The sequence below is a fragment of the Vicugna pacos genome, chromosome 24 (assembly GCF_048564905.1).
Source record: "Vicugna pacos chromosome 24, VicPac4, whole genome shotgun sequence".
Taxonomy (NCBI): domain Eukaryota; kingdom Metazoa; phylum Chordata; class Mammalia; order Artiodactyla; family Camelidae; genus Vicugna; species Vicugna pacos.
This window is the reverse complement of record NC_133010.1, coordinates 25,395,851-25,423,563: the sequence shown is the minus strand read 5'-3', so window position 1 is coordinate 25,423,563 and position 27,713 is coordinate 25,395,851. Positions and strand designations below refer to the sequence as shown.

General features: G+C 42.7%; 1 protein-coding gene across 6 annotated transcripts in view; it reads right to left on the bottom strand.

The window, feature by feature from the left end:
- Window positions 1-27,713, bottom strand: part of PTPRM (protein tyrosine phosphatase receptor type M) — a 643,552-nt gene that overhangs the window by 357,953 nt on the left and 257,886 nt on the right. The gene's annotated exons all lie outside the window — the stretch shown is intronic.

The window sequence follows — 27,713 nt, the reverse complement described above, 5'->3', positions numbered from 1 at the left end:
TATACATAATGGCCCATCTCTGGGAACCCTGCCTCCCAGGCAAACGAGCATTAAGCTAAAATACCTTTGTTTAGCTCACAGGAAACATCCTGACCAGACCTGCCTGAGAATGGTTGCAGGCAGGAAGAAATGAACACATCCCCTCTAGAGGCTGATCAGAACCAAGACTCTACTCCCTCCCCTTTCAGTGTAAAAGAAGACTAAATTCTAATTCGGGCAAGATGATTCTCTAGGACACAAGTCTACCATCTTCTCCATCTGCTGGCTTTCCGAATAAAGTCGCTGTTCCTTGCCCCAACACCTTGTCTCTGGTTTATTGGCCTGCTGTGCGGTGCGAGCAGAACGAGTTTGGATTCAGTAACAAGATTCTTGTATAATCTAGAGAAAGGTCTGGTTTGTGGAATCTTAGAAAACTTATTGGACATATCATGCTCGATGCCATCAATATAACATGATCTTCTTGCAGGTCAGCGCCGCTGCCCCCTCCTCCCCCACTGCTGTAACCACTGAATTCTCCTGCTGGGGGTGTTTCCACGATGGTGGGGACTGGGGTAGGACTGAGTCTACTGACCAGTGGTTGCACCAGTGGAGGACAAGACCTTCTCAGCAGTCTCTGTGGGCTCTTTTTTTTTTTTTTCTCACCTTTTCACCAAGGGCATTAACCCACCCACGAGTGCTGATGGAGTCAAGCTTTCCAGATACCATAACATCACACGTGGCACTTGGACCTTCCTCATGTCTAAGATCAACTGAACCAGCAACTAAAATACTTACCTGAATTGTTTATATCACATAAAGAAAGATAAAAGCAAAATGTTGGAAGATAAAAGGGAATACAGGTCACCACAAGTCCTCTTTATCTGAGAGAAAAAAAGTATTGAAATTCTGAGAAGGAACTACAACTAAACTTGGAGAATAAAGATGAAAAAAAATACCATGCAGGGTTGTTGGACTCACGATTTCTACTGAGCAGAGAGACTATTACCCTCAGCTGAGAATTCCTTTTAAAACTTTCCATATTGTGAATCATAATTTTCAAGGAGGTGTGTGTATGCATGTCTGTGTGTATATATTTTAGCGTACACCCACACTTGTCTATAAACACACATACAGAATATCGGAAAGAGCGGGGAGTTTTTCTCTTGCCAATGAACTATGATTTCCTAGACAGAAAAATGAGAAAACTACCTCTCCCAGAGAGTTATTATGAGGACTAAATAATTTAAAAAAGAATATAGATACATCCTTTATGAATGAATAGACTGTGGGTCAGGGGTCGGTATTGTAAAATTGTTATCTCATAGGCCCTTTATGAGGTGAGCTAGTGTTAATGTGATTTAACGAATAGGGACTGAGTCACAAAGAGATTAGAGAGCACCTTTTCCAGGTTTAGGATGAGATAGAGGCGAAATCAGAACTTTGAGGCTCTGAGTTTCCAGCCCATTACTCATCGTGTTACACTCCAGTAACTCCGTGTTTCTTCATGTGCCATTTGAGCACATGTGGAGAAAACAAACCCCTTCGCGCCAGTGAGGGAAAATTACAGGAGCTATTTGAAAATAGAGCAATTTTTCAAGAGATGAATGTTATGTACCTGGAAATATGAAAGCCAAGCCACAAGGGAAGGGTGATCGGTGGAACATATATTTCGGTAATAAAGAAGAGCTGCAAATGAGATTTAGGGAAGAATTGGGGGGCAGGAAAAGGGATGTGGCAGGAGACTATCACTGGAGTGATGTGGGTTAGCTACATTCTTATACAAAATGTAAAAAATTTCAAAACACACAGGGTTGACCAACCCCATCACAAATTTAAAGAGGGCTGTTGGTGTTTGTAACATGAGTTTAAAACTGCACTTTGTTGCTCTTAGGAAAACATAAGGGGATTTATTCTGTATTCAGTCACCTGAGGCTCTGGTATCTGCAACATAGATACAATGCAGAATATTCCTCCTTCCGGGGCTGAGGCATCGCATGGCCTTGAGGCCAACTCTGAGCCACCAAAACCTTGAGTATGGCTGCACTGTCAAGAGTATTACTTCTTGCAGTGTTTCCGTTGATTACACTGGGGCGACTGTAGGCGGTAAACATGGCGATATCAAAGGATGGCTGATGTACATTTCCCGCATCCTGTGACGTCTAGATTGGATGCTTGGATGAAGGATCTCTTGTCATATGTTGGTATACACTGGGTAACTGCCACCATCGTTGTTCAGGAAATCACTGGGGTTCCTGAACACACTATCTTCCTAGCTGCACAGCCTGTCCTCCACTGTGTACTCCATTACACTCCACTCCAGCACAACATGCTCTGTCAGCTTTTTAAGCTGTCTGAAATAGGTAGAAATTTTTATCTCGAGGCCAAGGTGAAATTCAGGCATCCTAAATTGCAAAAACTCAAATGATCTTCATTTTTATAGTTTCTCCTTCTTCCCCTCTTTTAAAGCCAGAAAACAGTCTGTTTTGTTACAAGGCACGTTGCTGCACTGCAGATTAGCTAATAGGATTAGCAAATAAGGGCATGGCATTTATATAACCCTTGAGTACCTTCCGTTCATGGGCAATTTTTTGCAGAACATTAAAGGTTTAGAGTGATCAAGGGCATACTTTCTCTCAAATAAAGGGTTATGGGATGGCCTTGACACAAAGCTAAAACCCTGCAGAAGTGCCTTCACTTAGCATAAAAATTGGCATGAAAGAGTTTAGTGGTTTCAAGAGCTGCTCCTCTTCCCATGCTGCTAAACTGCCTGGGAAACCGTGAGAACAGAAGCAGCAGCTGGGAAGGCTCCGCTCCCCTCCTGAGTCCAGAAAGGAAGGGACACCGACTGATGAAGGCGGCCAAGCCTGGACCATACACTTCAGTTGGCAGAGAGAGGTCTCCATCAGAAAGGAATGACTCCCAGCCCTTCTCCAGTGAGAAGGAGGACGCGGGAGCCCTCGGGATGAGGGCCGATGGGCTCACTGGGATTCTAAGCCAGGCAGCAGCTAATGATGCCAGAATTTTTATTTGGGCTGTCCCTGTTTCTGCTGGTTCTCTGGCTGCAAAGCTGCATAGACTGCAATAGTCAGTCCCATTTTTCTTACCAGACCCACCATTTTGGGTGTCTGTTTTTATGGAATTAGTCGGAAGGTTTCCAAGAACACGTGTGTGGCGCTGCTGGTGTCACCTGCTCTCCCTGCACTGTCTCCCTCCGTTCCCTGTTGTGCTCTCAGGAAGCAGTTCCGTCTGGACTGTCGCCATGGTCACGGGAAAAGGTGCTCTTCCTCTGAACAATCCAGAGACCAACTGAGGAGCTTGTCAACACAGTTTTTTAAATTGAAGTACAGTTGCTGTACAATGTTACGTAAGTTACAGGTGTGCAATATAGTGATTCACAATTTTTAAAGGTTACGCTCCATTTATGGTTATTATAAAATACTGGCTACATTCCCCGTGTTGTACCCTATGTCCTTGTAGCTTATTTTATACCTAAGAGTTTGTATCTCTTAATCCCCCACTCCTCTCCTCCCCCTCCTGCCCTTCCCCACAGGTCACCACCAGATTGTTCTCTGTACCGAGTCTGCTTCTTTTTTGTGATACTCACTAGTTTGTTGTATTTTTTTGATTCCACCTATAAGTGATATTGTACAGTATTTGTCTTTCTCTAACAGACTATTTTTTAGAGGAAAAGTCTCTCTTTCCCGAGCACCTGTTCCCTGGGGTATGGTCCCCTGAGAAGTCCCTTTTCCCTTCCTCCAGGATCACTCAACTGGTATTTCTATGCAGCTTCACGATGAATGATTAATGCAAACAAGGGCGCCCAGGACAACGCTTGCCCTGAGCACAAGCTCCAGAACTGTCCGTGATTATCCTGACTCTGCGGCCTCACACCTCCTGAGGCTATGCCTGGCTTCTCTAAATTCCCTGCAGTTCTTCAGCCTTTAGCTCTTCGTATTTCAGCCTGCCTGTCCACAGCTCAGCCCTGCTGGTCCTCTCCTGTTTCACCTAAGTGGTGAGGTTTAAGTTTCCTTTCTTTACAAGAGAAGAACTTTAGTACTGAAGTTTTACAAAATCTTCAAATCAATCTTGGCCCTTCAGTTGAGCGCTGGGCAGGAGATTCTTTACGTGTGTGTGTGTGTGGTCATGAGGACTTCCTGTGTGGCTTCTAAGTATAGAAGGTGACACTTCAGCAGCATAAGTACTTCTCTGGCAGTGCTGCATCCTCATCCTATGGTGAACGTACAGAAAGTGTGAACACTTAGGCTAGCCTGGTCTAGCAATTCAGAATCCCGGGGCAGATTCCCACCTGTGCCTTAAGGAATGGCAGCCGAGAAGGAGAGAGGCCTTTTAATTGCCTGAATTTATCACCTACTAGCTATGAAGTAAAGTAACTCACTAGCTGATGTTTAAAGAATTCAAAACACTGATATTCAATTCTAGACTGTTAAGTCTGTTTTTTTTTAATGTCCCTATATGGGTGAATGTTTAATTTTCATCTTCTACTTCAATGTTTTGACTGTGAGGAAATGCATTTTTCAAAGAGTTATCGGGTCTCTCTCATAGGTACTTCCTTGCCTCAATTTTCTTCCCTACCAGAAACATTCCAACTGAGCAAATAAATAAAAGAAAGCAGAATTCAAATGAAAACAGAAATTCTGTTTGTGTTCAGATAACAAAACACCCTTAAGTCACCCAGTACAGAAGTGGCAGATATAAGACTGCAGGCAAATGAAAAGAGCTCCACGGAATGGAGTCGGCTTCAGAAACGGGCAGACTTTGAAGGTCTTTAAGAATAATTATTGGTTTCTCTGAAAAGGGACCATGCGACGTTCATATTCTGGAATTTTGGGGTGAATTAAATTTAGCTTAATCACTTCCACTGGCAAACGTTTTTGATGAGGGAGGCTGTCTGCCATCATTGTGACAGCAGCAATAGCGACATCTTATTAGTTGTTCCCTTCTACCTCATCATTAAAATTTGCATGGGTGTGGCAGAGGCTCTGAATTGTTAGAGGCTGAGGAAACTGCAAGAATTCTCCTCCTCCATTGGAGAAACTTTGTGCATACAACAAATGCAGCAGGAAGAGAGAATTGTGTGCGTTATTAATTAATTAAATATTAATATTTAATTGAAATATAGTCAGACAATGTGTCAATTTCTGGCATACAGCATAAAGTCCCAGTCATACATACACACACACACACACACACACACAGCCCCCCAAACCAACAAGATCTACCCTGTGCTCTGCCTTCCCAGGGAGAAAGCTTTTTCTCTTTAATTTGTAATTTTAAATGTGCTCTCCTCCCTCAAATGTCAAAATACAAGGCAACGTCCCCCCTCCTGCTCCCCAGCCGGTCCTGACAACAGCCCTAAAGAATATGTCTTTTCTGATGAGAAACCTTGGGAAATGGGAGGATGAAGGCCTGTGGAGAAATAAATGAACTCAGGAGCAAAGCACAAAGGGAACAAAACCTCTGTGGGGAGGTGCCACCAGCCCTTTAAAACACTGATTAGCACCCGTGTCAGCCTGATGAGACGGCTCCTCTCCACGGCCACACTCCTATTCTGCACACCAGGTGTCAAGCATCCTTCCTACTGCCTCTTCAGGGCCCCCTTAAAAAATGTCACCCGAGCACAAAAGTTAAAGACATGTTCTGCAACCACTAGAGAATAAAACTTTGTTAAAAAAAATTGTCCCTTTATCCAAATGTCTTCTCTCCCTTTCTATTTTTGCCCTCTCTCTTCTTGCCTTGCCTGTTGATTCTCAATAATTACTGAGCAAGGAGAACATCTGTTAGTTGCACTGATTTCTGATTTCTTTCCTAAAATACTAGTGAAAATACAGTACGATTGCAAATATGCAACACCACCTCCCAGGGAAGCCCTGGCTAAACTCTAACCAACTGCACAATCTCTTCCCTCCTGAAGAGTCCAAGAGGTGCTCCCAGCCGGAAGAAGTCTCGGGGCTCCTGTGGCCTGAAGTCTTCTTATTAAGTCATACTGGCTAGTTGGTACCCAGCACTCTGTGCTTCCCGAGGGAATTCCAGGTCAATCTAGGTGCTATAAATTAATCAAGGGCATAGCTGACACCTAAAATGGGCATAAAACACTTGCTTCTGGACATTTAAGTTAAATACCCCAAAGAGATGCAATTGTCTATTTAGTGATTCACAGCATAACTGATGAGTATTTTGTATTAATTATTATTCATAAAAACACGAAAGTGACCAAAATACACTCATTCGCCTGAACTAGTCACTTTTAGCCACGGCACGACTCATCTGAGTGTGCCTCATGGACTGGACATTCTGAGAACTGCAACAACAAAACTTGGACTGATTCATCCAGCAAGAATATCCCAGCTTAGCTGTCTAATATATTTTAAATATTTTGTATGGCACACAGAAACAAACAAAAAATTCACAAATAACACATCAGATCCACTCGGTTAACCAATATTTACATTACTACAGCCTGAAGTGCCCATAAAATTTGTGGATTTAGAACCTAGAATCGTCAACCAGAAATTCACAGGAAAAAAAAGAGACATAACATATGAGAGACAAAGAAGGAATCAGAGGTTCCTGGAAAATGGAAGAAACCCTGGGGGTTCCACCAAGAGAAGTAACGTGCTCTCCTTCCATAAGAAAAGTGAAGCTTTAATGAGAACTAACTAACTCGTGTTATACAGTCTGTCACCCAGACAAACTGCTTCGGTGACTTTGCTGCAAAATACTAGGTGTGTGCTTTGTAATTTACAAGTGGAGAACAGACAGAGGAAAGCAAACATAACCTTTTAACTATCTGATGATGCTAATGACTATCTCAGGAAATGAACCACATGTGCAACAATGGGGAAGTGACAGGTAGACCAGTTAGACGGTTCTTAAGAGGCTGCTTAATTTCTCAAGCTTCTTACTGATTGACAGTTTTAGAAACTTGTTCATTTTTGTTCTACATCTCAGAATGACACAAGCCTTCACAATATACATTTCCACTTATTTTTTTCCTCCTAAATTACTGTTGATTTAGAGGTGATTTTTTTTTCCACATGTGTATCTGGTGATAGGCTACCAGCTAAACTCTGCCTTGCTTTAAGAAGACAAGCCACAGTGGGCTCCTATAGGAAATGTAAACCAAACTGAAATATTTTATTTAGAAGTGCATCATCTTTGACATTTTCAGCTTAAAGAGAGCCTGCTAGTGGTACTCAAAAGGAGCTAGCTAAGTGATCCTCTGTCATAAAAAGTCATCCTCCAAAAGACTCCAAGAGTTCTGCTAACACCCTGGTTTGGAGCTCCTCACACTCTTGAAGAGGAAACCACAGACGCTGCTGAAGATGCTTCCTGAGCCTGGCTGGGTCAGAGGACAGAGCCCCCCAGGGACTCGAACAATCAGAAAGAAGGAATTAATCAAAACCTAACAACGGTAGTTAGAAGAGGAGATTTAAACCCGTCTCTACATTAAACTGATGATACAATATGAAATTTACAAGTGATCAAAACAGTCCGGAATTCAAGGAATCTGTTGGATTAATTAATCAGAAAAAAGCATTAAGAGACCAACAAATAATTAGCAAATGACATGAAAAGGCAATTTGCATTAGCAGAAATCCATTAGAGAAGAGGTGCTCTGGAAAATACTCGTCCTCACCACAAAATCAAGAAATGTCAACGAAAGCAAAGGTCCAGTATAGTCTTAAACATGAGTACATTTCTCAATTACGTAAAAATTTCAAAACTGAACATTTGTGAGGTTCTGATGAGGTTCCTGGACATGTTCAGGAAAGAAGCAGGTGATCTTTCCCGCGTTCCTATAGCAGGACGGTAAAGAGGGTCACGCTTTGGGCCCCTTAAGCGCAGGCTGGGGAGAAGCTGGAGACGATTCATCTATGGAGCAAGAAGAGTGAGTGCCTACTGGGAAAGATGTGCTGAGGGCAGGTAAGGGACTCCTCCTGGTGCAGGACAGGACACAGGGGCGCTCGAGCTCGCTGGAAGGGCGGGAGCTCTGCAGCCAGGAGCCCATATCTGGATCTTGACTTGGTCACTTACGGAATGACACTGAGCTCGTTAGCTGACTTGGCTATGCCTCAGTTTCCTAACTGAGGAAGTGGGGATGACACTGTCCCCATTTCAAAGAGGTTGTTCAGTGAATTAAATAAGTTAATTCACTTAGAACGCTTCTTAGAGGAGTGCCTAGTACAGAGTAGGCATGGGCCCAAGTTTGGCCTTGGCCCCAGTTTTTATCCGAACGTGTTTGGATTTAGCTTAGGGAGGTGGAACAGCTGGACGCCTATTTCAAGGTAATTTCTGGCCCTCCTGTAGTTATGTCACTTATGGCTCATGAGACCACACAGACCCCCATCATCTGTATCCATTTAGCTTAACAAGCCAGGTACACCATTCAGGTTCATTTTCAATATCCAAATACTAATTCTCAAATATACACAGTAATTCCAGGTGTAATTCAGAAAGAAAAATCTGAGTTAATATTTTACCAAATTCACGGAATTATACATGCACATTGTTTTTTATTGCAAGGGTTAAATGTTACAGTAATTCATGGTGATTGTGAAAGAGGTGAGCTGTATTTATAAAACTAATTATTAAGAATTTTCAGATAAACAGGCAAATGTATTGACTGTTAACATGATGAGTAACAATAGCTAACATATATATATACACACACAGATATGTATATTTAGTGTGTACCAGGCAGTCTTCCAAGTGTTTTACTTATATTAACTCTTTTAAGCCTTACAGAAGATGAGGGAGCTGGGGTACAGGGAGGTTAAGAAACTTGTTCAAGATAATTGAGCTAGTAAGGGCTAGAGGTAAGCTGTGACCTCCAGACAAATGCGCTCAGATTCTGTGCTCTTCGTCAGTACACCAAGCTGCCTCCAACGTGAAGAGATTATTAGTTAAATTCCCCCCCATATATATAAAACCTATATATATATATAGGTATGTGTGTATATATACATATATATATACACACATAATAAGTGAGCATAAAGAAATAAAGTCTAATTGTGATATATAAACCTAAGTCTACCAGGTGAACAGGTCCAGGCCACCTGCTGGAGGACAGGGACCCTGTGAGGCAGAGATGAGCTTTCCCAGCCAGGCTCCAGCTGACCCCGACCTCCAGCTGATGGCTGAGGCACAGAGGAGCCCAGTCAAGATGTTCTGGCCCTCTATGACCCAGATCACAGACCCACTCAGCTGAGCCCAGCCCAAACGGCTGACCCACAGAACTGGCAGCTACAGGTATTATTTTAAGACACCAACTTTGAGGTCATGGTATTATGCCGCAGAAGCTAGCCATTTCGGATTTAAAGTTTTATATAGTTAAAACATGTTTTGAGCTAACAATATCTAAATGGGCTGAATTTTGGGTCATGTTATGTCACTGAAAATGTATTACAGAAAATTAATGTATCTTTCTGAGAGCGTGTTGGACATGAGATTTAAAAAAGGATAATCGATTTGAAAATCTAATCTGAGCTAAACTAATTTGTTAAAAATCACCTAAGAATGTGTTGATATCAATGTGAAGTTTGTGAATTACACACACAGACATACACACACACACACACACATATTATACATACACTCACACGTACACATACATAGGGAGAGAAAGAGAGAATGGATTTTACAAAGTTACTGAAAAAGGAGGAAAGATGCAAAGCTCATTCAAGTTATTGGCAAGAATGGTGCATATTACCCAAAATGCTTCATTTATACCCTGGTATCCTTGGATATAATATAACATATTGAACAATTTACCAACTGTTAGATATTTCATTTATCATTCGTGAAGAATTTCAGAAAGAAGCTGTTGGCTTTCTCTCTCAGTATTTCCAACCTATAGGAACTGTGGTTTAATGAAAATAGTTCAATTCAGTACATCTTGATTTAGTCCATTAGATAGCTGATTTGGAAACAAATTCAGATGTACCATTCTGTCACCACTTCTTGCTTGGTTGGGTGGAAAATTACTTTTATGGCAGTTCCACTATTTAGCTTTTAGCTGTTTTTTCCTTCAGAATGCAGCATAAATTCTTACATTTCTATTAAGAGCTAAGGTTTTGAAATAACTTTCTCTCCTCTGGAGTTCTGAAGAGGTTTCTCACCCCCCACTCCCGTCTCTAGCACATTTTATTTTCCCTTTTAAGTCAATTTCATATAGCTTAAATTGTAACCAACTTAAATTATTCATTTTTATTAAGCTCCTTTCAAAATGTACTCACTTGATGATGCATTGATTTGCTTACAGGAGAAATAACTGCGTCCTTGGGAAAAATCCCAGGGAAAAGTCTCTGTATTTAGCTTTGACAACAGCAAAGAAACAGACAACCAAATTTTAAGCATCCTTGCAGACTTTGCCACACACAGACCCAGTTCTTTCTTGCCCTGTGCTCTTTTTCCTTTACTTTTTTAAGTAACAAAAGTAACACATGCCACTATAAAAAGTAAAACATAAAGGATGACAAAGGGAAAATGGACCACTTATTCCACTCAGTCACAAACGGATACCACTAAGGTAACAGTGTGCTTCCTTCAGAATCCTTCTTCACACACATACACTCACATATCCACATCTATGATGTGAGTATTTTTTAGCCTCTTCCTATGCTTTGCAAAGAATAATAGCCAGACACCCTCCTCTGTAGTTTGTTTTGTCCCTTAACCAATAACACAGCATGGACAGCTCGCTAGGCCAATATGGACTTCTGGCCCCCGCTCGATGATTTCAATGCCTGCGCCTGCTGCAATGCATGTTTCAATAACATCAGTGTGAACACACTGCTCTTCTACAGACAGAGCCCCGCACGTCAGGTTGCCAAATGGTACATGCATCTCCAAGTTTCCAGGCTTTTGATTTATGGGATTATAAATACTAAACACCTGCTCCAGACATGGAAAATAGGAACATGATGTTTGTTAATGGTATCGGCCAGTGGCTTACAGAGAGAGGCCCTGTCACTTCAGAGGACAGCAGACAGGCTAATGAGAACCGGGTCTGAGCCCAGAGGAAGCTGCCTCTCGGCCTTCCCCGCTCCAGGCGTGGATGGTCCTCACGACCCCCTCTTCACACTACTGCTGCCTTGCCGTCACTACCGCCGTGACTGCTTGCCGAGGGCCTGCCACGCGCCACTCACTCTGCTCAGCACTGAATATCCATTCTTTTATTCAATCCCCTCAATAGCCCATGGAGCGGAGGAGTGTTACCACCATTGCATGTTCAGAAGGGTGAACCACCTTCCACAAGGTCATACAGAAAACCAGGATTTTAGCCCAGCCAGTCTGATTCTAGGGCTTATGTTTTAACCTAACCTAAAAGTCAAGATTTCATAGCACATCTCAGAGTCAGTTAACGAAATATTTGTGGCCTATGCTCTTTGGAGAAAATTAAATTTAAGGGAACAAAAACAGGGACTAGAAACTAAGGATCATCTTCAGCTCTGAATGATAACTCTTAAAAAATAAAATTAATCTATGCTGAAATCACAGGAGCTATTCCCTTCTTTAAAAGCAAAAAATTAAAACCCATCATGTTTAAGGTGGCATTATGGAGCCAAAATTCATTTTGTTATTTTTTTCTTAAGTAAACAAGAGTTTGCTTAAGTTTAAGTAAACAAGACTTTGCAAGAGTTACTTGCGTACTTAAGAAAAAATAAAGAGGGGCAAAATGCAAAATAAAGAGATGTGAATAAGATATATTTCTTTAAAAACTTGGTTTAAAAACCAAGGTTCACTAGAAAATGTGAATTTTAATGAAGACATTTAATACAGTAAAAACCATGAGATCACCCCTGGATCTCTTCAGAAGCCCAGAGGATATTGTTTATTCTTGTTGCTTCCTAATGCAATAAAATGATATAATAACATTCATGCGGCTTTACTTAAAAATGCGATTTAAGGTCAAGTTATTCAAAACAGATGTCCAATTTCCTTGGTGTACACAACCAGAGAGAAGACAAACATTATCTGCTAAGTGCTAAAAGAGTCTAGGGGTCAGAGACATTCCTGATGAATCAGAGAGGTGCTCAACGATGCTTCGTACACCCGTCTTCTTCCTCAAGAAAGAGTCCCCCATTTACATGTTTTGTCACAAGTCCCCACGAGAAGCATTCTTAACATTCATTATTGTACAAATAACACATTCACAGCTGCTGGTAATCAAACTGGCAGACAAGCAGAAGAGTTACAAATACGGAGTATCTTGGGTATTTTTATTTTATTCAGGACGAATTCCTCTTTTCATTAAGCCAGCATTTTTGTGAATAACGTTTACAAGGTATTGCTTTTAACCCAGATGGAGGAGCAGACCATGTGGACACAAACACACTGGATAGAGTTACACAGTAACTTGAATATAAGTGAACAAGAATGTAACTGTCTACACTACACAGGGGAAACACTAGGAAGAGTGACCAATGACAGCAGCCGGTCTAGGGCTCTGATGCTGGAGAAGAGGGGAAGGGTAAAGGGGACATTTGGAGTTACAATCAAAGGAATTTATGTCTGAAGGGAGGCTGAGAGGCTGAGGAGCTGACAGTGTCCAAGCTGATTCTTAGCTCAGATGATGTAGGAAAACAGTGATTCTACATTATGCTGACAATTGAATTTTACCTGACAAAAAGCAAAACAGTAAATTCTGTACTTCTGTATCTTTACTGGTGTTATTTTGTTTTCTTGTTCCATCAGTTGCTGAGAGAGGTACTAAATTCTCCCACTTTGACTATGGATTTATCTGTATCTCCTTGTAGTTCTGTAGTTTCTGCTTCGTATATATTTGAGGCTCTGTTAGTAGGTACATGCGAGTTTAGAATTGCTATGTGTTTCTGGTAGATAAAACTTTACATCTAGTGCATATCTGGGGATATCTGCAACCTTGTATATTATCTGGCATATGGTGGGCACTAGATTAACTGTTGGATTAACTGCCTGAATGCATCAGAAACAAGAAATGGCATGGGTATATTTAAAGCCATTTTATATGTCTTATTGGTAGCAATATTTTTTCTTTAATTTTTCCTCTTTTTCATTTATATAATTGACACACTAGGAAGAAACAGTGAACTTTAAGTATTTCACAAGTACCTCCACAACACATTCCACATTTCTGAGCAAGGCAATTCCAACCTGGTCGTCTTCTATTCCTTAAATTTATAAACACGTATTGAGCAACTCCTGTGTGCCAGGCATTGTAGTAGGCACCGCTGGTTCAAAGTTGAATGAGACTCAGGCTCCATTCTTAATTCCAGCGAGGCAGGTCAAAAAATTCTTTATTGCACAGGCATGAGTAGTGGTAGAGCTGTTCCAACCAAGGGTCATTGAGAAAGAAAAGGAGCACTAACGCCAGCTCGGGGAGTGGGTGTCAGCGACGGCTCTGTGACGGAGAGGAGCAAACTGGCCCCACCCTGGAGCTGCTCCTTTAGCTCCAGCCTCTGTGCTCTGCCGCCTGTGCTTAGTCATGCTGGCTCTGCCCCTCTGTCTCATCAAAGCGTGTTACCCAGAGCCTGCAATAAACCTAACAGCCCTTTCTCGAGGCTCTGCCTCTTGTTGAAGGTTTACAGGAACACTGTGACCGGACCTATGTGGACAGCTGTAAGGACAAAGGGTTGTCACGTCTTCCAGGGTCTTGTTGGCACTGAGAAGTCTGCAGCAACCAACCATCCCACCCCCGCCTTAGTATAAAAGAAGCCTGAATCCTCACTCAGTTTACTGGCCTGTTGAGTGGCCAGCAGTAAGTGCCTGGACTTGGTCGCAGCTCTTCAGAGGAAGGGAATCTCCCCGGATGAGTAGTTAGCCAGACCAGAGGTGGAAGGAAAGTGGGCTCGGGGTTCAGCATTTGCTCATTCAACAAATACTTGTGAGATCCCTGCAGGTAACAGCCACTGATATTGGGCATGAGGAAGACATGTCTAACAGAGTAGGCAACCATGTAATCAAGTACTTAGAATACAAAGTTACAAGTATATGTCAGAGAGATACTCACATCACTGAGTGGCAGAGAGACAATGCAGAAAAGAGTGGCCAAGGCAACTTCAGGACTATTGTCAGGGTAGATTAAGAACTCCACCTAGACGACCACTGAGACATTGCAAAACTCCACACAAATGCAAATAATGATCTTCCTGGTCTTGGAGGATGAAGGAATACTTGCAATCCACTTTATTCACTGTGCAAACTTGAGAAGGATTAACCTGAAGGCAACCACTGAACTTGAGATGTGACTGGACCCCATGAGGACAGCACTTCCATAGCTGTTTCAGGAATCGCAGTATGTCTTCCAAGTGAGCAACTGAGCTCTTCCAGAAGCCACAACGGTTCACATTAAAAAGCTTTGTTCTCTCTTGGTGTTTTGCTTTTACAAAACTTCTTTCAAGAGCTGCATTGCTGCCTTAAGTGATCTTCCTGGGAGCTGAACTCCCACCTGGCACACAAACGGGTCAGATACTTTAGAACTAACCGTTACTGTGAGGGGTTTGAAAGCTACTTTACCCCGTGGGAGATAACTGCCAGAGAGGCGGTTCTTTTGGAGAGCATTTTAGAGAGCATCTTTAAATCTCTCATTAGGGAGAGTTATTTCCACACCCAGAGGAGAAAACTCAACTAAAGGCAAAGAATACTTAAAAATCAGTACGGAAAAAAATTTTAAATGGGTTTTATCGTATTTTCAAATAAAAATCATTCCATTGGTTTAATCTTTCAGATTTTCTTATCAGACTTTATATTTTGTGGTGAACAGTGAAATGAACAGATGAGAAGATGGGGGATCCATCTGTTTTGAAGCAAATTATCTACCAGCAACATGAGAAATTAAGTCCTAGCGAGTCACGATACCAAAACAAAAGCCCTGAACAGCCCAGACAGAGGTCATCGAGTCCATGCATGCGTTCGGATGACTCAGAGCCCATTCTCGCCAAGTACAGAAAGATTGTATTATCTGCTTTTTGAACCTTCAAAAAAGTCACAAGAAAGGAAGAGACCACTAAAAGCAGACATGCTGGCAACAATGAGGAAAGTGGGTTCTCAAAAGGGAAGATGCTGTAAAACAGAAAAGACACTCGAGACAAAGAGTCTCAGCGCCGCAGCCCGGGGCCGTCCCGGGCGTGGCACCCACTCCGCTGCAGCAGGTCTGCGGGAAACCCTTTCTGCTCTTAGTGACCACCTGCGCTTCTAACCCGTCAGCGTACGCCAGCAAGGCAGCGGGCTCCTGACAGAGCTCAGAACGATGTTCACCTAAAAGCGGTGAAAGTGGTTGCTGGTACTGGCAGGGTCACCCGTGACCCATCTTGAACATGCGGCTCTCCAGAACAACGCCATCTGCCCAGGACGGAGCGGTGTCGGTGCTGTGGTTTCAGCGCTCGTTTCCCTTTCACTACAGAACCACAAGCTTCCCTGACCAAGTGCCACAGACTGGCCTGCCCAGCCTCTCGCGCAGGAAGACCCTGGACCCTCAGCTTTCAGGATATTCCTGAAGCGCGGCCTTCCAATTAGAAGCTTCCAGAACAACCACACACGGTCAGACACCACGTGGGCGATCACTCAAAGCCCCGCAGGTCCCCCTACTGCTCGCCAGTCGCTTCATCTCTGGCCTCCCTGCAGCAAGCAACTTCACAGGTTTCCAGAGAACCCTCTACTGAACACTAACTTACTGAAAAGAACGTGAAGCATTAACTAGTCCCACATACTTTGGAAAACTCTAGGAACAGGCTCTCATAAAAAGTCATTCTTCTCATAGGGAAGAACAAACCTGACTCTATATTAGATCTGTTCCTTTGGCTCTAAACCTGTGCTCCGTTTCTGGTGCTTAGAGACGCTGGTTCTGCACCTTTTCTAAAAGAATGTTCCCTGGAGCCTGGAATATACAGGAGAGCCCCTTCTCAAGGCTCTGACCTTTAAAGGAATTAACACTTTCCCATTTATATAGAGATACAAAGTTGCAGAACAGAGGATAACATTTGTCTCATTGGAGGTTTACAGGAACATCATCACCTGACCTACGTGGACAGCTGTAAGAACAGAAGATTCTGACACCAAGAAGTTGGCAACACCCCCTTTTACCCCTTTTCATATAAAAGGAGTCTGAATTCTGACTTGGGGAAGATGGTTATTTGGGACATTAGCCCGCCGTCTTCTCAGTCTGCTGGCTTTCTGAATAAAATTGTTACTCCTTGCCCCAATACCTAATCTCCTGATTTACTGGCCTGTCGTGGGGCGAGCAGAACGAGTTTGGACTTGGTAACATTCTCACCCGTCTACATTGCCTCGAATCATCTGGTCCTAGAGAGACACCCCATGAATGTCCCATGACTGATGCCAGAAGACAGGGGTCACCAAACCCTAGCATTCAAAAGGGAGCCCCAGGCACAGGGGCGAAACTCCTGACATGAAGCACCTTCCTTTCTGCCTGTGAGCTAAAGAATGCCTGGGGGGAATGCTTTGTCCTTCAAGGAGACAAAATCACAAATCCAATCTTAAACTGGGTGTAGAGCACGTATCAGTTCCATTAAAGAAGAATGGTGAGAGATACCATTTGCTTTTTCCATCAAAATCTGTAACTACAAAGGTTTTGTCAAAAGCCCTGATTTTATTGCTTTTTGAAAGCTTGGTAAGTTTTGGAGTAAGCTGTTACCTACTAACATATAAAATGTTCATTTTTTTTTGGTAAAGGCATAACCCATCTTCACACCGAGCAGCTAGAGTGTTACAGAATGACCCCTGCCATTCATCACATGGTATAATAAAAATAGCACACCTGGCTCTGTCCTGGGTTCCTGGCACAGAGCTACAAAAACCTTCGGGATTTGCTGAGTGACACGAGTGTCTTTGTGATCCTACTGAACTGACTCAGGGACGGACTCCAAGACAGCTTCAGGATAGGGGCTGTTCACAGAAACACCAACTGCCTAATTCGAGGGTTAGAATTTTCAGCCCCCTGCTCCAACCCCTACGTACCTCCAGGGAAGGCAGAAGGACCTGAGACTCAGTTCAGTCCCACAGCCAATGGCTGAATCAGTCGTGCCTCAGTGACGGAACCTCAGTAAAAAGTCTGGACACCGAAGTTACGATGTGCCGGCAGGGTGGCATGCTGGGGCCTTCAGGGAGAGGGCGTGGGAGCCCTGTGTGTCCCCACACCTTGCCCGAGTACCTCTACCATCGGGGCTGTTCACAAGCCATGTCCTTTATAATAAAACTGTGATCTAACTACAGTGCTTTTCTAGGTTCTGTGAGTCACTGTCGTGAAGGAGGGTCATGGGAAAGCTCACATTTGCAGCCATGCTGGACACAAATTGAGTAGCCTGGGGACCCTACCTGCAGCTGGCATCTGAGTTAAGGCAGTCTTCTGGGGGCAGGGGGCGGGGCTTGTCCTTTAACTAATGGGACCTGATGCTACCTGAAGATGGTGTCAGAATCAAAGCACCTCACCCTTAATTTGTGGGCTCCGTGCTAACTCTGGGTGGTCAGAGCCAGGTCTGAGCTGATTGCAGACACCCGGCGGTGTCAGAGCGGTCGCTGGAAGGCACACAGCCAGCCCTCCCTTCCTCGTTGCTCTTCGCCCAGCCACTCACTCTTCCCCTGTGACAACTCGGCAGTGCCGAACTGCCGTCTCCCCCAGGTGTCCTGCTCACACGTGCCTACAGGACTTTGCCCATCTCCTTCTGGAACATCCCTCCTGCTCTCCATGAAGTAGAGCCTTACTTTTCCTTCAAAACTCAGCTCAAGGCCAGAACATATATTTGTATTTTGTACAGACAGAAATAATATTTTTGCTTGAGGTGAATGAACCGACAGACAAGAACCACCTTTTGTCTGGTCCTCCGCTCTCCCAGCCCAGCCTCAGCTTCTGCCTGCTGTCCTTTAAATGTCATGTTCCCCCAGCAGAAATAATTGGGCAGGGTGGTGGCACTGAAAGCAAAACTGGCTGAAACCCACAGTACTCTGTTCCAGGCCTAGCTAGTCACAAAATTATCATACAGTCCTGAACGAATCTGGGTCTGGATATTGGGATATGAACAATCTGAAGTCCTACTGATGTGTGTGTCCCTGCACACACACCATCAGTAGAGAAGAAGGTAAATAATTGTGGCATAAGTCACTCAAGAGACAGAAGTAATTTCTACTAGGTAATTGTGATTTGAACTAAAAGAGATTCTAGGTCCAGAACCATGGAACCTTACCAGTGACGACAATAACCAAAATGTCCGCTGCACTTAAACCACAGAAAGCATCTAATAAACACTCACATTGGAACGTGCTCGGAGGAATCACCAAGAAGCCATCAGTTTACTGTTTGCCGCTTACTGGCCACTTCAGGAAGAAAAGATAATGTCTTACCCAGGGACGCTTACGATCTAAAAACCTTGCAGCCTCTTCGTTCATCTGCCCACATGAAACCACCAAACCCCAGATCAAATAAGTCAAACCCATAGTTGCTATGACATTTTTATAGTTAAAAAAGGAAGAAAGCACTTGAGTAAAAGGGTGGTGGAATTCTGATGACTAATGCTGCTGCCAAACTTCCCCCATTCTAAACCTAACAGAAGGAAGCTAAGTATGACCGTGGGAGGCTGCACAGTTTCCACAGAAATGAGGCGCGTGCATGTCCCACTTTTCTTGTCAACGTTTCTCCGGAGACTTCTGATAACCTGACCCACTTAGAGAGGTCACAGGCCCACCTCCTTCATTTCCCGGCAATTTCCCCCACCTGCCCCGGGGAAATCATGACTCTGTATTAGTGAAGGAGGGACTGTTTCCCCTTGGACTCAGGTGAAGGTGACATCATTCAGACACAGTCACATTTCTGAGTAACTGCACTTGGACTGCTTGGTGTCACAGGGACCCAATGAGTGGTCTTAGCAAGTTCACCTTCCCCCTTTCTCATCACATCTTCCTTCTCTTCCCCTGCACCTCCGGGCTTATTGGCTTAAATTTTTCTAATTTTCTAGTTTTTCTAATTTTATAAATTAGGAAAACCCCTAGGAGGAGCCCTGGATAACATTCAGAGGGGTCCATGAAATTGGATGAGAATCAAATATCCCCTTAGTTTTCAACACCATCTAACTTCTAACTGAAAGCAGCATTGCCCTCAGTACCGTAACAAACCACTGTCGTATCGGTCATCATCAGACAGAAAATCACACAGACTTCCCTATCACCTTACCTGCTGTGTCAACTACTTTGAAATGACCAGAGGCCAATCATGTGTTCATTATTAGAGCAATGACACAGAAAGACATTGCCACTATTATGTTATCTATTTATTTATTTAAAAATTTTTTAAATTTATTGAAGTATAGTCAATATACAATGTTGTGTCAATTTCTGGTGTACAGCATAATGTTTCAGTCACACATAGACATACATACACTCCTTTTCATATTTTTCATTATCGGTTACTACAAGATAGTGAATATAGTTTCCTGTGCTTTAAGATTTGCATTCCTCCATTTCAATTTAATTGGTTCCATTTCAATCTGGTGGATTTTATTTCATGTATTTGGAAACACCATTCGGAAAAGGGGTCCGCAGGATCCACCAGGCTGCCAAGGGCGTCAGGGCACAAAAACAATGAGGAACTCACAGAGTTCTAGACATTCAAACCTTTCTATGGTTCTCCTTCCCCTAAGACCACTGGCGTTTTAAAAAAAACAGGAAAATGAATCCATCCATCCATCCATCCATCACTGGGACATTATGCTGTACACCAGAAATTGACACATTGTAACTGACTATAATGCAATAAATTTTTTTTTTACAAAAACATAGATTTCCAGCCACCTAGATAAGACAAAAATCTAGAAGAGGTTTTTTCCCCAGTATTCAGTCAAAAATATAACCTACATATTCCTGTCTACTTTTTTTTCTTTTTCTGGTGGGTACTGCTGTCTCCACTAGGATTTCGGCTTCCTGAAAAGGTGGGGTTTTCTGTCCCTCTCAGCCTCAGTCTCTTTCTGTGTGTGTCTCTCTCTCTCTGTCTCTTCCTGTCACCCCAATACCAAATACTCTCCATCTGGGATCTCCAGGGGAGAAGGGTGTGCAGAGTTGTAAGTAAAAGGCAGAGACCTTCTGGTGTAGGTTCTCTGACCACCAGAGGATCGAGGTCCTTACGCTCAGCTGTGTTCTGGCCTCACCAAAACAGAAGGAGAATCCATCCCCACCTCAACACAGGAGTTAGTTTAACAGAAGCCTTCAAAGTGTGGCCGTTTTTAGGCTTGTTTGGGGTATATTTTGTAGACTTTTTAGGCTCATTTCAATGTACCCAAAATAAGCTGCTGAAAATGCTTCCTAGGTACAAGTATAAATATTTTAAAATATTACACTGTCACTTGCAAAGCTGTGCTGCTATAAGCCAGATTGCATTCAAATATTAAAGATGTGAAAATCCTCAGTGAGTAACTGTAGCCTCACTTAGTTTTCATAGCACTATAAATACTGACTGCATTTCATTTTCATCATTATTCTGTTTACTTTAGAAGCAGAAACTTAAAAGCACAAAGCATACTTTTTTTAAGGGATTTACAGAACTGCAAACCTTCAGTTTAAAAAAAAAAAAGAATAAACTTGCGTGGAAGGCAAGAGAGGCTGAGAAAGTGTCCACTCGGTCCCTCAGAACACATTTACTGATGGTCAAGATGGTGAGGTAGCAGCTGGGATTCAAAGCTAAAGAAGATACAGACCTGGGCTTTGGAGAGTGCAGACTCATCCTTCAGGGAATAAAAAACAGGCTGAGCAGGGAGTCCCTTTTGGACAGGCTAGTGCGTCCTATGATTCAGCAGTTGGATTTCCCAAGTCGTGTACAGCAGGTGCTGTCTTTTCTGGTGTGTGTTTTGATGTCTTTGGGTATCAATATGCTTCAATTTATCTATCACGTTCTTTCGTGTAATTACTACAGGATTTGCCCTGGTGGTTACCACAAGTCTTAAGTAAAACATCTCAAATTTATAAAACCCCACTTGAAACTGGTAACAACTCAACTTCAATCAACTTTACACTTTCCCTCCTCCACTTCATCACGTCAGGTTATTACTGTCACGATTTACACACTTTGTATATTGCATAACTGATAACATGTTACTGTCGCTATGGTTATTTTAAATTGTTCTTTTTTTAACTTTTAAACTAGGGCTGTGAGTGAAGTATGCATTGCTCAACACATTGCAGAATCCAGGACTATGTATTTACCTTACCAATGAGACTGACACCCTTTCCATGTTTTTATCATGTTAATTAGGATTCGTTTACTTTCAAAGAACTTCCCTGAGCGTTTCCTCCTAGGGCAGGTCTGGTGGTGATGAACTCCCTCAGCTTCTGTTTGTTGGTGAAGGTCTTTATCCCCCTTTCATTCCTGAAGGAAGGGGTTCCCCAAGTACAGAATTCTTGGTTGATAGTAATTTCCTTTCAGTACTTCGAATAAACCATGACTTCTGGCAAGTTAATTACAGTGTGTCTCAGTGTGGTCCTGCTTGGGTTCAAGCTCCTTGGGATCCTTTGGGCCCCATGGGTCTGGATGTCCATTTCTCTCTCCACATTAAGGGAGTTTTCAGCCATTATTGCCCTGGTCTTGAATGGTCATTAGTTGTTCTTGTGAGGGGAGCAGAGTTGGGAAGGATCTAGGTCACCATCTTGGTGACATCACTCCCTAAGCTTATCTTTTCATTGCAATGAGATAGAAATTTCAGAGAGAAAAGGCAGCGTAGCTGAACTTTAGGTGAAGACCCTAGTGCACAGCTTTCATACAACTTAAGAGGCTGTGCACTCAGAGGCTGGTAACAGCTCTTCCCCTTCCCTGCTGGGGAAGGGGAAGGAAGAGAATGGCCTACACTGTAGCAGGAGTCACGTAAAAGAAGTACACACTCAAGAACATCCTCCTAGCAAATAAAACCGTAAATTCTCCCCTGGAAATTTTCAACATGAAATGCTCTGCCACCTAAAGGGGTTGGTGGGCAGGCTCGCACCTGAAGGTAGGGTCTATTGATAGCTCACCTCCAAAATTATTGCACAAATACTTAACTACTGACAATCATCTGCTTGCAAATAAATCTATCAAACAAAGACCAAAACTCTGGTCTGCTGCTTGAAGCAGTAAGAAGTGAAGTTTCTCTTCCATTACTCCTTATAATGTTTACAAAGGAAACTTGTAGATCATTAAAAATCCCTTCCCAGAAATAACACATCAGCGTAAAAAAAAATCTAACATTTCGAAAGCTTAAAAAGTAAAAAAAAAATGAAAAGTCACCTACTCTCTCAAACCTTTAATTCCATGACTCTGAGGTGACCAAATGCTAACAATCTCATGTGTACACTCCCAGACATTAGATCCATCTCTAAATAGTATTTTAGGTTAAGAAGCCAGCCAATGGATATTTCTGTTCTGGAACCTGCATTTTCAAGGAGTTGACAGTAGCTTATGCTGCAAGTTTTCAATCTTTAATGGAGCTTCACGTAAAATGGACTTCCAGGTAAAATGAAATTAGACTCCGTTACATTTTTCACAGTCAATTTTTTTAATTTTATTTTTTACTGAAGTGTAGTTGATTCACAATGTTAGTTTCAACTGTACAGCAAAGTGATTCAGTTATATATACACACATACTTATATATATGTTCTTTTCAGATTCTTTTCCATTATATGTTATTATGAGAAATTGAATATAGTTCCCTGTGCTGTGCAGTAGGTTCTTGTTGTTTATCTATTTTATATACAGTAGTGTGTGTCTTATTAATCCCAAACTCCTGATTTATCCCTCTCCCACCCTTTCCCCTTCAGTAGCCATAGTTTGTTTTCTATGTCTGTGAGTCTATTTCTGGTTTGTAAATAAAATTAGCATCTTTTTTTAGATTCCACATATTAAGTGATATCTATGATATTTGTCTTTCTCTGTCTGATTTCACTTAGAATGACAATCTCCAGGTCCAACCATGTTGTTGCAAATAGCATTATTTCATTCTTTTTTATGGCTGAGAAGTATTCCAGTGTGTGTGTGTGTGTGTGTGTGTATCTCACAACTTCATTATCCACTCATCTATTGGTGGACTTTTTTTTTTTTTTGACAAGACCTGTCAAGAGTTTACGTAGAGAATTCACTTGATTCTTTGGACAAAAGTTAAGACGAACCTTCGCAGAAGCATAAAGGGGTAACATACTAGATCCTCATTATTTCCACTTTAGCCGAAAGAGGAAAAGAGAAGTATGAGACCAGAATTGGAAGTTCACAGAATTCTTTCCTAATACACTTTTATTTCTCCTATATTTCAGCAATAAAACCCAGAGATCATACTGTAAAAGAAGAAAGACAACAAAGAGAAAATGGTAGACAGCCATTTCTTTAAAAGCAACTACATCCATCATTTCCTTTAGCTAGAGGAATTATTTTCTTTCATTCTCTTCTGATACACAAGGACTAATACTTCTGTTTTGTGGGACTTCAGGAGGACGTCCTGAAATGCATCCCAACCAGTGGCCAGTTCAGCCATCCAGGTGCAACGGATGAAGATGACTTGAGGGCTCACTCTCCCTCTAACACCTGCTCTCCGCAGCTGGGCTTTGAGTGAAAAGACAACAAGACTGGAAGCGTAGTCCCACTGGCCGACAGCTGACAGATCAGTTTTCACTGAAGCTCAAAGCTACCAACCTGATTAGAAAAAAACCCACCTTGATTGAAGCTGTATCTTTTGGTGAACAACAGTAGTTGCAATGAGAACCCACTTGGTAAAGAATATTATTTTAAGCTCTTTCAAGAATACTTTTCCCCCACAAGCTCTATATTTCCCTTCCAAAGGCACATACATGTCTCCATCACTTCTAATCAACAGAGACGCTCTCATGAAACCCCATGTGATTTTCTTGATGCTTAGACTCTTTGATGCATTGAGTGAAATATGAACAAATGAAGGAGGCTGGGCTTCTCACTCTTCTTGGGTGCTTTCACTGTTATCTGGCTACTTCTGGTAAGACTTCCATTAATGGCACAAAAGCAAACAGCCTCCAGCTCTGGACTTTACCTGAAGCTCCCAGGTGTGGCCCACCCAGCACAAGCTACAACCCCTGGGAAGGCAGCCCAGCTTTCTCCTCTCCCACCGGACACCGAGCCCTAACTTCCATTTCCTCAGCTACACAGCTGAGATGACAGAAAACATCAGTCGCCTTTGAAAGGGACTGTGGAAAGGAATGCCTTGGGCTGAGTTTGGAGGCTAGGCAGAGATGGAGTTGGTATCCGTATTTTCCAATGTCCTAACCTCTCCACTTCAGCAGGACAGAAATTCCAAAGCTTCCTGTGTCTCCCACGAGCTCCAGACCACTTTTCATTCTCCCAGATGACATTTTGTTTTAAAACCCTGTTACTGTGGAATGGCTCCTATACAGTAAACTACACATATTTCAAACGTACAATCTGATGAATTTTGATAGAAGTACATGCCCATGAAACCACCACCACAATCAATACAGCTAACATTTCCATCCCTCCCCAAGAGGCGCCATTTCCAAATTCCCAATTTATCCCTTCCCACCTCCTTTAGCCCGTGGTAACCGTAAGTTTGTGCTCTATGTCTGTGAGTCTGCCATCTGCAGCAACATGGATGGACCTGGAGATTGTCATTCCAAGGAAAGGAAGCCAGAAAGAGAAAAATACCATGATACCACTTACATGTGGAACCTAAAAAAAGAACACAAATGAACTTACCTACAAAATAGAAGAAGACTCACAGAGATAGTGATGACTTTCTGATTCAGCAAATGCTGGATGGGGAAATGTGCACCCAATGCTGGGTTCACCGTTTCGGCTGCCTTTTCTCTGGAATACTAGCCCCATAAATTCCTGCTGTCTTGCGCACCCCAGTGCTTTCAAACTGATGCTCCCTCACCCCTTCCAGACTGTCTAGTTGTCCTACATGAAGCATGGTCTAAAATAAGCTATTTGGCCACTGCTAGAAACGGGATTCCTACCCTGTCATTTAAAAGCTCAAGAACAAAGCCGGTATCTTAAGTTCCCATTTCATTATCCCCTAAATTACATATATTTAAAAATATACATTGGAAGAAAATTGTTGTAAACATACACATATAATTCAAGTTCTTATTCAAGATGATGTGAGGGGTACACGAATTGCTCATGTCTGGAATTTGATCGCCTGGGATAAAATCTTGGCTGGTAGACCTTGTACAGGTTACTCAGTGTGAGTCTCCATTTCATCACTGGTCCAATGGGGATGACTGTGCTACCTACAGCGTAGGTATCTGTGAGGATGTAAGCAAAACAGGTGGAAGTCCTCAGGGAAGTACATCCTACTGCATGCAGTAAACCCTCAATAAACGTCAGCCAACTACTGCGATTCTTCTTGTTGAAATAAATACTAACGTTAAGTAGCATCGTTTGCATCACAAATCCCTAAAGACAGTTCCGAGGTTTACACTGTGAGTTTCTCTCGAGTCTGTCTCTTCTGACAGCTCTGACTCCCCTTCCTGTATCTTGTGCTCCGTCTCTGCTGGGTAAAGATGCATCTCATTGCTGATTTCTGCAGTGTGGCTAGTCTGTCTTTCAAGTTATCTCCCCACGAGTCTCACTGCCACCTCATTATTTTCAGGTGTTTCCCAAAAGTCTACATATCATAGCCACAAAGACACAAATGAACAGACAGCCCAATTCCAGTCATTTCATTTAAACTGAGACAGACTGAAAGCATAAAAACCACCTTGTGGTTGGCGCCGTCACGCCCAGGAGGAGGCATCCGTCAGCACTTACTCTCATCTCCTACTCAGGAGTCAGAGCTAGACTCAGATATATTTTTCAGAGATTTGAATAGTTCAACTATATACTACTTTTATCTAAAACACTCAAGCAAGCAAAGCGAGGATTCATTCTCCTTGCTTAATAAAGGTTGTGAGGGCAGGAGTGAGCACGTGGTGCAAGAGGGAGGCATGGGGAGGACATCATTAAAACACACACCAGAACACTCCGAGAAAAGAGAACTTTCTTGATAACTTGAAACACTCTGGACTCCCCCGAAATCTATGAGACTTTTGTCGACAATCATAGGCATAAGGATTCCACCCACGGTGAAATGAGCAAAACACCGCTGTTGGCCACTGGAGGAAAATCCATTTCACAGGTAAGAGGGAAAGTCAGAATCATTCTGGGTGCAACACATTCTATGAAAACATATATATATTAATGAGACCGGTGCCATCTCGGCAGCTCAAGTCGGATCAGCCGCATGCTCCCTGGCGGGACCAGAGAGGGGAAGGACTGAGAACATTCACATTCCTAAGCCAGCATCCAGGCTGAAACATATGCGATCATTTATTTATAAGGAAATCTGCCACATTTACAGTGAAAGCTATTTAACTTCCAGAAGTTAATGTGCTCCTTCATTCAGTAAATTGCCACAGTTTTAAAAGAAAATGCAAATACCTCATTCAGAAACAGTGGGTTTATCCTTACTGTATAAAGTGGGAGCCCCCCGGCCCCAACCAAAGCACATTTTACTTTTCAGTAATTCCTTGTAATTCAAAACTTCATGAAAACAGAGACATTAGATGACAGTACACTGCGTATTTTTTCCCAAGTGAAATGTGGTGGTTTTGCCTTTTATTGCAGAAGTAAGATTTGTCAGCAGTATGACAACCTGCATGGTTAAGCTCAATTAGGTATTTTTCATACTATTTCATCAGACTACAAACAAAATCTCACAGAGGTGCCTGGCGAATCTTACTCTGAAATATTCTACTTATTTAATAGGGATGAGAGTGAAAACCTCGACACCCTGGTTTCAGTTTCCTCCCACGGGCTGGATGGGCAGGGGCAGAGACACACAGTCTGGCGATGCAAGGGGTGGCCAACTCGGAAAAAAGGAGGTAAACACACGTGACCATAAGGCAACTCTGTCGACATGTTTTGAAAGGCACTGTATTTGGGTGCAAATTTGGACCCATGGAGCTGAGGCACCTGCGCTATGAAGCTTCTGACTATTTCTGCTTTCTCCATTTCTGCTCTAGAAACAGCTCTGTATATGGGAGTAGCTGCTCCCCATTTTGGCTGACAGGGATACGTGTGTTTGCCAGCGTCCCCTCCTTTGCAGGGATTCTCAAATTGCACACAGTCTGGGTCAACCTGTCTGTTCAGGTGAGCAGACACCACCTCTCGGGAGCGCTCTTCAAGCCCTGGGAATGCTTTGTGCATCAGCGCTTTGCTTGGGTTTGGGCACGTAACCTGCTCCACAAAATGGGTAATATGGGTGCTGAAAGGGAGAAAGGGGCTCCCTCCTCCTTTTCCATCTTGAAATGTTGAGGGATAAGCTTAAGGTTGTCTTCAGTCAGAATTCATGCTCAGGAAGAAACTCTCCCTGAGAACAAGGTCAGAGCATAAAGGGAAATGAGCTGAGCTATAGAAAGGGGCACAGAGCTTGGCTGGCATTGTCTTGAGCCCCTGGATCCAGCTGTGCCTGAAGCCACACTCCACCCCTCCACTCCCAACTCCATAAACCAGTAAATTCCCATTGACAATTAAGCTAGATTTGTGTTTCTGAAACTACAACCAAGCAAGCAGACTAGAATACTATTCTGCATTCAAACCTAAATAGTGCTCTGTCAGTCAAGAGTATCTACTGGATAACTAGTGACAAATTACATTCTAAGGAATTTTCTAAAGATTCACAGTTTAAAACTGCTTGGTTGCTTTGTTGTTGAAAATTAAAAATGTGACTCTGAAATA